The sequence below is a fragment of the Carassius auratus genome, chromosome 3 (assembly GCF_003368295.1).
Source record: "Carassius auratus strain Wakin chromosome 3, ASM336829v1, whole genome shotgun sequence".
In the NCBI taxonomy this organism is placed as follows: domain Eukaryota; kingdom Metazoa; phylum Chordata; class Actinopteri; order Cypriniformes; family Cyprinidae; genus Carassius; species Carassius auratus.
Window position 1 is genome coordinate 27180132 of NC_039245.1, and position 12113 is coordinate 27192244.

General features: G+C 33.8%; 1 long non-coding RNA gene across 1 annotated transcript; it reads right to left on the bottom strand.

Moving 5' to 3' along the window:
- Window positions 1-1567: 1567 nt before the first annotated feature.
- Window positions 1568-2202, bottom strand: LOC113053083 (uncharacterized). Its single transcript, XR_003277163.1, has 3 exons — window positions 2027-2202; window positions 1844-1932; window positions 1568-1667 (listed from the first exon to the last, which is right to left on the bottom strand). It is a non-coding gene; the product is annotated as an uncharacterized LOC113053083 (long non-coding RNA).
- Between the last annotated feature and the right edge of the window lie 9911 nt (window positions 2203-12113).

The window sequence follows — 12113 nt, forward strand, 5'->3', positions numbered from 1 at the left end:
CGCTGCTGACTAAGAGTGAGTTTTGAGCTCAACTGATTTTAAAAAGCCTTTAATGCTGGTGTTAAAGTTGTTTTCTTTCTGAAATGATCCGCGCTGACGCTCTCCAGACACGGAGAAACTCCGCCTTTGTTCATAACTCCTCCTCTAGCCCCAGCTGGCCCGCTTTGGCCCAAGGATTTCGTCGGGCCGAAAAAACCTGGCCGTTGGCCCCGAGGAAGCCCCGGCGAGGCACGATCAAGCCCCGGAAGTGACAGTGGAAACGCGACTGGCCCTGGCACGCACTAGCACGCCCGGTCCTAGCTCGATAGTGGAAACACGGCTAATGATAGGCCTAACGTTACTTATCTTGGAACGGCTGGCTGATGGAGCTACGCGATGACGGAATCGGGTGAAGGACTTCCTTAAAACATAAGAAACGCGAAAAAACAAACAACATGTTAAAACTTGGCACTTATAAACTTTAGTGTGTTTGTGTGTGTGTGTGTGTGTGCGTGCGTGCAGGATAAGCCGGGATTGTTTGTGCTATCCCCGATTTACCTGATACTTCTCTTTCCATGGCTGTCAGGATGTAATGGTAGAGGCAGGCAAACTTCTTCAAAACCTAAATATAAAAAAATAATAATAACATAATGCCAAACCGCAGCGCTTTAAAAAAATTATAACTACCAGATTAGTAAGGAAAAGCGTAAAAATGAAAGCACTCACTTGTCCTGCTGCGTCCATGGAGAGTTACTGTTGGAAACCTTATATAGAAATTTTAATGACACACTCCACGAGATATGACATCTCAGCCCAAAATTTACTGAAGCCTTCAGTTCTTCTGAGTATGTGAATGCTAATCTGTTTGTAAGAATACAATTTATTGGTCTTTTATATAGAAGCTAATTATGCCAAGTAATAATTTTTTTTAAAGAAATTGTACCTCTGGAATCAATTCATCAAAAATCATCTCCATGTTTCCTTTTTGGACTCCAACAGAACATTCTTTATTTTTTCTATTAGGTCGTCCATATGTGCCGTCAATGCAGGATGGAATGTTTTGGGAGCTGACACCTTTCCAGTCTTTGATTGCCACCATTTGTTCCACGCTGATTTTTCTGAACCTTGTTGAATGACTTGGAAGATCTCCTGAAACACTGATTACTATTAGAACTGAAAACTATATACATTTTTAATAGTTTAAATTTGTTGTCACAAATATACCTGTATTTCGGAATCAGTAATAAGAGAAACAATTCCTCTTTTTTCCACCTCCTCAATTGTCCTATATTTGGAAAAGTACAGTTGGATACCATTTTACTTGCACTGCCTTTTGTTGTTTTTAATGATGACACACTTTTGAGACATACTTCTTGTATGTCATGTGCTGAACAGCAAATGTAGAAAGTGACGAAGCATGATATCTGCGCAGATGCCACAGATCATCTGACAGTAAGGCCTCTGTTTTGAGAGAGATCCATTGTTCCCTCACTTCCATTTCTGCCATCTAATTAAATAAATAATTTATTTCAGTAATTTATGTTTGATTCACAAATCATAGCAAACAAGAATTTATTTAACTTACTGAACAAACCAAAACCCCACAGTTGTTACAGTCGGTCTGCATCCACTGTGCTGGGTACTCAACAGTCCAATTCTGCAAGTCCCATGTATGTCTGAATGCATTGCTTTAAAAAAGAAATATAAAAAAAATATTATATATATATATATATATATATATATATATATATATATATATATATATATATATATATATATATATATATATATATGTAGTGTATATGTAGTGTTTAGGAAACAACCTAAAGATTAGAATTATGTGGCAGTGCAATGTATGGAATACCTCAGTATGGCCATGTCCTCCTTTGAAATAGATTTGTATTGACCAAGGGAGTCATAAACTCGAATCTGCCTGACCAAACCATCTAAGACCTGAGAAAAAACAACAACAAAGCAAACACAAAAGGCTTTACCCTAAAGGTATTAACCAGTGTGGAGCAAAAATCTCTTGTATACCACCACATACCCACAAAATGAAGTGATTTCCCTTTTCTGGGCTCTCTCCACCAACAATCCTTGGAAGAAGAACCTTGTCCATCTCATCAAGGTCCTGTTTTTTAGGGAATAATTAGTGCTGCAATTATTGTCTTTTATTATGAATTAATGAATTTTATTTACCTTCAGGAAAGAAATGAGCCTGTCATCCACAACTTTCTTGCCAACAAAGGATCGCCACACTGTAAAACCTGACAAGTTAACTTAACTCAAATCGTTTGAGTAAACCGATTGCCTTGACTGTAATACCTGACAAGTAAACTTAACTCAAACGGTTTGAGTAAACAGATATCCTTAAGTTATGTTAACTCAAACCGTTTGAGGAAACCGATTGCCTTAAACCATTTAAGTTGAAAAAACTAACAGTTATCAGTACTCTGAACTTAATTCAGTTGAGTTCACTGAAAGAAGATATACATTGCAATTAAGTGATTAAGTGATTAATTGAGCTTTAGTGATGAACACCTGCTGTTAACAAACAGAATTAATGAAGAAAAGAGAGAAAGGAACAACAGCTGACTTCAGATACAGCCTCACTCAATCCTGACAAGTTATGTTAACTCAAACCGTTTGAGGAAACCGATTGCCTTAAACCATTTAAGTTGAAAAAACTAACAGTTACGAGTACTCTGAACTTAATTCAGTTAAGTTCATTGAAAGAAGATATACATTGCAATTAAGTAATTAAGTGATTAACTGAGTGCTGATTGAGAATTAGTGATGAACAGCTGCTGTTAACAAACAGAATCACTGAAGAAAAGAGAAACACAAGAACTACTACAACTGACTTCAGACACATCCTTAGATGAAATCAACTGAAATAAAATACATGAAATCTCTCAATATCTGATTAAAAAACCCCACAAACAGCATCACCAGCTCCACTTATTAATAACCAGACTGACTTTATTTCTGTCAGACGTCTACAGAAGATCTTATTGAGAATGAACTAAGGTTTAGATGTTGATTTATTGTTTCATTCGAAGTAACCATGTTAGAGATCAGTGTTTGCTTTAGTTGGGCTCTTGACCCATGATTTCTGTCTTAGTTTTTTCTTTGGCTGTTATAACTGTGTGTTTCTAAAACACATTTGTTGTAACTCAAAAGCCCAGAAGAAATGCCATCAGGTGTTAACCTGTACCTAGATGTAGGTTGTTATACTTTATATAGGTGATGATAATTATTCATTATTGTTCGCAAATATTGATCGCTCTAATCAGAGTCTAATCTTTGATGAAACAAATGTGTAATTAGTAGAAGAAAACCTAATAAAAATGACACTAAGAGCCAGTGATTATGTGATCGTTAATATAAAAATGACTTCATAAATATTTTGTACACATACATTTGTCTTCTATTCTAGTAACTGGTCAAACACAGACATCAATAATCAGAATATGAACCTCAACAATGGTGACAAAAAAACATGCTGCAATGCATGCTGGGTACTATTGTAGTACAAAACTCATCCATGGCTCCCAGCATGCTCTGCAGCATTTTTATTTTATTTTTTTATGGTCACCATTGTAGAGGTTCATATTCTGATTATTGATGTCTTTGTGTGACTGTTTGACACCGTAGAAGACCACACTGTTTGGGAAGTCATTGTATTAACTGCTTATTACAGAACCACTGGCTTTCGAATCACTTTTACTATAATAAATCAAATTACACAACACTTACTTAATCAGAGATTAGACTCCTAGCAGTTTAATAATTGATGTTTATCATCACCAATATAAAGTAAAACAACCTACACCTAGGTACAGGTTAACACCTGATGGCATTTCTTCTGGGCTTTTGAGTTACAACAAATGTGTTTTAGAAACACACAGTTATAACAGCCGAAGAAAAGACTAAAACAGAAATCAAGGGTCAAGAGCCCAACTAAAGCAAACACTGATCTCTAACATGGTTACTTCAAATGAAACAATAAATCAACATCTAAACCTTAGTTCATTCTCAATAAGATCTTCTGTAGACGTCTGACAGAAATGAAGTCAGTCTGGTTATTAATAAGTGGAGCTGCTGATGCTGTTTGTGGGGTTGTTTAATGAGATCTTGAGAGATTTCATGTATTTTATTTCAGTTGATTTCATCTAAGTCTGTGTCTGAAGTCAGTTGTAGTAGTTCTTGTGTTTCTCTTTTCTTCAGTGATTCTGTTTGTTAACAGCAGCTGTTCATCACTAATTCTCAATCAGCACTTAGTTAATCACTTAATTACTTGAATGCAAAGTTTTAAAACTTACAGGGTTTAAATCAAGGCTATCTGTTTACTCAAACGGTTTGAGTTAAGTTAACTTGTCGGGTTTTACAGTGCACCACAGAATGAATGTGTGCACTTGTAAGGCAGTTCCACCAAAAACTCGACAGAGATGTGCAATTCTGGTGTCAAGAATCTAAAAACAGAACAAACAAATTAATTATTAATGTTATGAAGTGATTTCATTATGTCTTTAGAAGATAAAAGTATTTAAAAAATAGAAACTAACGTCATCATTTAGCCATGGAAAACCTTTCTTTTGTGGACACAGTGTTTCAAAATCTTCCAGTGTGGCCTTACATCGAGCAAAGTTAATCACTGGACGTTTCCGATCCTTTTCCTCGTTAATTCTCAGAAACATTTCCTTAAAAAGAAACAAAAATTATAATAATTTATATAATCTCTCTAATTTAAATGGAGTCTGCTGTTATCCTACCTCTTCCAGCTCCAAAATTTTAAAGCGATCCATGGAAAATGGAATGATTTCTGTGAACACATTGGATTTTTCACAAATTATTTTTTAAAATGTAGAGAATTTTTTATTTGTACTTTTGTAATTTGTAATTTTGCACTTTGGTACAACTGAACTTAAATTACTGATTTAAATCTGCTTTGCAACAATAAGTGTTGTGAAAAGCACTATACAAACACACATGAATTTAACTTATCTGAACTCTGAAATCAACAGCCACTTGCCTGACAATGCATTACCCCCTGCCACAGCTATGTCTGTTTTCTTGGTGTACTCATGGTCACTAATGTGCACTGAAAAAGATTGCATAAACAATATTACTAATTTGGCAAAACATGATGACACCCATTTATCCATTCTCCAAGCCACTTATCCAGTTGTTGTGTGGCAAAACAAAATGGATGGCCAGTGCACTGGAAGGATAAACATAACATTTTAATTAAAAAATATCCACAAATAGAAATAGATGGCATTTCTCACCATCCTTCTTTATATTGCGTCTCAGAAAGGGTTTCAGTTGTGAGACATTGGTTTTTTGACAGAGAATTTTGCCTGATTGGTCAACAAGGGTAGCCAGCCCTTTCTCTGTAATGTCTTTCACAACAAAAGGCCCAGTCCAGTTGCTCTCCAAGCGTCCACCTTTGCGCCCCTCTTTTCGCTTGTTGGCTTTTAGGACTTCTTCCCCTTCATGGATGTGAAATGATTTCACATTTTTCCTTTTGCGGGACTCGTAGTCGGTCTTTTGCTTTTGTTTGGCATTTTCTATGTTGCTCAGAACCTTATGAATAAAATGTATAATAAGTTATTCAAATTTGCATTTCATTATTATAGCATTTATTTGACAATGCAATTCAACTTTGTACCAAAAATTACCTTAGAACGCAGTGCTGTCACCTCGGCAATCCGAGCATCTATACTTAACTCGGGATTCTCAACAGAAAAGCAATCTGCCTGAGATTCCGGCTTTGTGTTGAGAACCCCTGCCATAAGTGGATGGCGGTTAAACATAAGTAAATATGGTGTGTACTTTGTAGAGGCCTAAAAAAAGAGTTTTGCCAATTTACATCTCCATTATGAACTCCATATAACAATTCAAGTTTGGAGCAGTTCCATATACCTGTTTTGAGGTGTTGATAGCATACACCACCCCCTTCAAATGTTTGTCCCAGTCATTCTGCTCGTTGTTGCAGTACTTAGACAATGCCTTCTTAATGGTCTGGTTGGTCCTCTCATCCTGTCCATTAGACTGGGGGTGGTAAGCTGATGTCACGCACTGCTTCACACCCAGGACTTTAAACATGTCCTCGTTGACCTGATGTCAGAAAGGTATGAAAAGCATGGTATTAATCACAGCATATTTCAAATAATACAAATCTTTGTTAGAAATAATAATTACCTGGTTCACAAACTCCCTCTCTTGGTCTGTGATTATTCTTTCCACCACTCCAAATTCAAACAGTTTGTCCAAAACCACCGCTGCCACCTCAGGTGCAGTCTTATTCTTCAATGGCTCAGCAATAACCCACTTTGTGAAGAGGTCTGTCATTGTGAGGACATAACTGTTTCCCTCAGGAGTGACTGGAAATGGCCCCATCAAATCCATCCGGTCCATGGTTCAGTCACCTTAATAGGGTGCATTACTGGAGCCACTGTTTTAATAGTGTCATTGTGCTGACACTGTGGACAGTGGTAAATCTAACACATGTTTAGGTATTAGAAACATTTCACATAACAGAAAAATTTCAGTATGAAACACTGTCCATACATCTTACCCACTGTTTGATGTCCTCCATAATGCCTAGCCAGTAGTAGGACTGTGCAATTTTATCGTAAGTCCTTGCCCTTCCTTGATGTCCACCTGTCCCTGGGTTGTCATGACATTCTTGAAGGACTCTTTCCTTCTGTTTCTCATCCATGATGACTAAGCGGTTTGAACTCTTGTCACTGAGAAACAGATGTCCATCTGTAAAACAACATAGTACACAGAAAAATATTACACATTTACAGAACTGCATGCATGTTAATGTTTTAAAAAAAAAAAAGGTTTTGAATTTGTTGTTTATGTTGATATGCTGTAATATGCTAGCACACAACAGTCTAAATATAAATACTTAGTTATTCAAGACAACCAAACAGTTAATAAGATGGATTCATGATGCATTTGCTGATTACATACATTTTGTTAATTGTGAACATACTGCAGCTTGAAAACTGTTTGATTGTACTTAATCTTGAATTACAGTACTAGACTAAAAAAAAACTGGGGGAAAATTATATTTTTGTAGAATAGAGTTATTATGATCAGAAAAGATCTCTGTGTAGGTCTTTCTTTTCCTTACCCTGAACCTTGAACTTCTTTGAAGCACGTCTCACAACTCTCTTTCTTTGACCATCAGATCTCACTGTCTCCTCATGGTAATTTCCAGTCTCCAAGTAGTATTTCACCTCGGCATACAAAGCAAACTGTGCCGCCATAACTTTAAATAAAAACAAGAGAATATATATATATATATATATATATATATATATATATATATATATATATATATATATATATATATATATATATATATATATATATATATATATATCATCTCCTATATCCTATATATATCCTATATATATATATATATATCATCTCATCTCCTGTTTCCAAAATGCATCACAAACTAATTGAAAAAGCTTTAAACTAATTCCACATTGCACAAGGTGCAAACAACCTTATGCCTGTTTCACACATACTCACGCATACGGTTTATGCGTTGCATATTTTTTTACGCACCCATGTTAACGGATTCCAGTTGCGTTCCAGGAGCGGTGTTATTTACACAATGTTTAAGTTTTTTCAAGTTTGTAGGTGTCAAGGTAAAGAAACTAAAAAATTCAATGTAAAAAAGCACTGGATAGTCTTCAGTGTAAAAACGAAATATACAATCAAACCTAAATTTATTCAGACAACTTCAACATTTCTCACATTATTACAGTTTTGCTATATATATATATATATATATATATATATATATATATATATATATATATATATATATATATATATATATAAAATATATCTGGTGTCTGAATAATTTTTGGTTTGACTGTTAAAACTACAAAGTAGTCAAGAGCAGTGAGTGATTTTCATTTTCATTTTCTTGGATTAACATTACAGCAGCCAGTAGCTAAATTAGGCGCGGTCACTTTAAGAGACGATGAACGCATCCAATATAATACACATCCCATTTTTTTCCTCAACTTTTTACTTTCACTTAAGAAATAACTGACAGTTTTTTCGAGCATAATTTCCATATTTTGACATATTTCGTATTTATTTGTCGGCACTAGAGCAAAAATAAGCAAATTCGATGTTCAAGTGTCTTGGTCAAAGGATTAGCTTTCGTGACGATGTATATATGTTTGTGTGTGTTTGTGTGTGTGTTTTATACAGTACAGACCAAAAGTTTGGAAACATTACTATTTTTAATGTTTTTGAAAGAAGTTTCTTCTGCTCATCAAGCCTGCATTTATTTGATCTTAAATACAGAAAAAACAGCAATATTGTGAAATATTATTACAACTTAAAATAATAGTTTTCTATTTGAATATACTTTAAAAAAAAATGTATTCCTGTGATGCAAAGCTGAATTTTCAGCATCATTCCTCCAGCATCAGTGTCACATGTAACATCAGTCTATCACATGATCATTTAGAAATCAGTCTAGTATGCTGATTTATTATGAGTGTTGGAAACAGTTCTGCTGTCTAATATATTTGATGAATAAAAGGTTAAAAAGAAATGCATTTTTTCAAAATAAAAATAAAAATTCTAATAATATATATTCTAATAATATATTTTCTTTACTATCACTTTTTAACAATTTAACACATCCTTGCTGAATAAAAGTATTGATTTTATTTTCAAAAAGAAAGAAAGAAAATTACTGACCCCAAATTACTGACCAGTAGTGTATATTGTAATTACAAAATATTTATATTTTAAAAACATAGCTTCTTTTTTTCTTTTTCTTTTATTCATCAAAATATCCTAAAAAAGTATCACATGTTCTGAAAAAATATTAAGCAGCAGAATGGTTTTCAACTTTGATAATGAATCATCATATTAGAATGATTTCCAAAGGATCATGTGATAATGATCCTAAAAATTCAGCTTTGCATCACAGAAATAAATTATAATTTAAAGTATAATAAATGTAAAAACAATTATTTTAAATTTTAATAACATATCACAATATAACATTTTTTTCTGTATTTTTGATCAAATAAATGCAGGCTTGATGAACAGAAGAAACTTCTTTCAAAAACATTAAAAATAGTAATGTTTCCAAACTTTTGGTCTGTACTGTATATAAAAAAATCTAAATAAATAAATAAACATTTAACAAGTCCAAAAACACGTGTAATAACTATATCTGGTAACACTACAGAGTGCTACTTAATTAATTCCTCTTTTCAGTGCAAACAAAAACATTTTTAATTATTATGTTAAAAATAAAGTTAATGTACAAGATTAGACATAAAATCAAGAGTCTTCAGACATATGTATACATTTTAACATTTATTGAGCAAATGGGCAAACTGGCAACTTTAAAGCATATACCAGATGTGTAGAGATTAATTAGTTACATTCATTAAGTGTTGCACAGAAACATAAAATAGTTAATAAACTATTTTAAATCTTTTTACATCAAAGTTACCTAGATATAAACAAATATGACTTGTAGATCAGAGTTGTGTAGCATCCATGAATGATGTTAGAGCAGAGTTAGGACTGAGTTAGGTAAGTTGGACTGCTAACTAAAGCAATTCAACTTATCATCATGGTCCCTAGAGGAAAGAATGTCGTCGTCGCCTCGCGAGGCAGCCGTTACTGAGGGGCGGAGTCATGACAATTCGGCGGGTTTTTTATTCCGCACTTTTAGTGTAAAAGTGAAATTACACTATATAACAACACTGAACATGATTACTATTTAACACTGTATATTTTTAATTAAACTCTTTGGGAATTAATGACTTTTAACACTGCATATATTACACTGCTGATTTTACTGAAAGCACTGTAAGAACCACGCTATGACTTAGTCTCTCTGCCAAAAGAAAGACCGCTAACTGAACGTTCTTTTCAAATGAAAATCAAGCAACCAATCAGGGCTGGCTCTTGATATTGTACCTTAACCTTTCAAAGAAATGATGTACCTTTTAATGCCTAGGAACATATATGTACCTTTTTGACCCTCAAAAAGGTACATATATGTACCTTGAGGTCCAATAATAACATTAGTGTAGATTGTACACTGGGCGACAAAAATGGACCCCTACTGTACCCCTATTTATTATAGTGTAGCAAGCTAGGCCTGCCCGCTGCAGCCACCAAAAATATGTATGACTGAATTACGCACCACCAGAGCTGCTGTTTCACTGCCCTTCCCCCTCTCCTCTGCCGTCGTTAACTGCACAAAAGTGCGTCTGCACTTAGTCTACACCGAATTCTTTCTTTCTTTCTTTCATTTTTTGCACAGAATTATTATTTTATTTTTTTAACTACAATGTCCAAGTCATAAATAATTTAGGGTAGCACATGTATAGGTATATTTGTGTGTATGCTAACAATTAACATAGCCGATAAAACGTTCAGATCACAGGTGTCCACACATCGAAATATCTGGTAAGGGTCTTCAATGATTAGCCTTGCGTCGAAAAAAGCTGCATCTATATTAGATTTAAATCTTTAACTTATACAATTTTCAAAGTGAGAATCTGCTTACTGTAAATTATTAAACGTAAGTTACATTTCAATGTAAAATCAGTTATGTAGGTGATTTGACTTACTGACAGATGATGACAGATGGTGACAGCTAAAAAACGAACAATGAATAATTTTTTAAATTATTAGAAATGAATAGGCCTAGGCAATTAATGAATATTGGTTAATTAATAGATTATGGTCGATGAAGGTGATGTTCCTCGATGAAGATGGTGTTCTTGACGAACAGGATTGTCCACTAAGAAGCAAAATTCTCAGAAATCACAAATTTAATTAAGCTTTCGCAGGCTATCTTCGCAGCTGACGAAAGGGGGGCTTCGACGCATTCCAATCGTTTATATACTCTCTGCATAATTAATTATTCATGTTCACTGTTATTGTTATTGGACCTTTTTGGATAATAACACTTTCACACAATCTCATTGGATTAGCCACGTTTAAAGGGGCCCGACAGTATAGCAACAGTAAGTTGTCTTAAAGGACCTTTTCTCCACATAGCCTACATTTTGCACAGTCAGCATTATTTATTTGCATTGAGTTAAATTAAGTAATATTTTTAAAGTGTGCACAGTCAATTATTAGAGTAAATTCAACTTAAACTTTTAAGTTTATTCCACTCAGTTTGAATTGATGTGACTGATTTCTAACTGTCTTAACAACAATATAGCAACTTAAATTGTTTGAGAAAAACCAATTGCCTTAAATGATTTAAGTTCATCAAACTCAAAGCAATACATTTACATAAGACTAAGCAAAAACACTAGTACAAAAAATCATGACAGAACAGGTGTTTTCTCAAGTAGCCTAATTATTAAAATACAACATAAATAAAACAAAATCAATGGGCTGTTTATTCAAAGATATAATAGGCAAATATATGTGTCTTATCAGACTTTTCACCAAATAAGTAAGGTAAAACAAACAAGGAAATGTTAAACAAAAGCAATTTTAAATGTTAAATACAATTAATAATAATAATAAATAACTTATAGGCTAAATACGAAAGAAACTGGATATTTTTAAGACCTTATTGTAAATTATTAAAAGTACATTTCAATTTAAAATCAGCTGATTATGTAGGTAATTTAACTTACTGACAGATGATGACAGACGGTGACAGCTAAATACGAAACAAAGTGGAATTTTTTTTTTTTATTGAAAGGAGTAAAGCAATATACAGTAAAAGTTATATTTTTCCTCCTTCTATTCTTAACTATAACAGCGCCCCTCAACACCCAAACATCCCTTCCCTGGGCAGCTTAAATACAACAGAATTAACATAGCGTCTGGTTACAAAGGCAAAATATAACCTTATGTCACTAGACCATCTCAAGGCATGTACCCATACCAACCAAAACAAAAGTACTGATGATAAAAGTATCATTATAAATGCAAACATAAAAGTGAGAGAGAGAAAAATAATAATAATAATAACATTTTTACCATTCTGTGAGACAAACTACTGAGGTAAAAGAGCAGATACAGCATCACAAAAAAGTGTAAAGAGAGGGATACATTTAAAATAGGTTAACTACGTAATTCTTTCA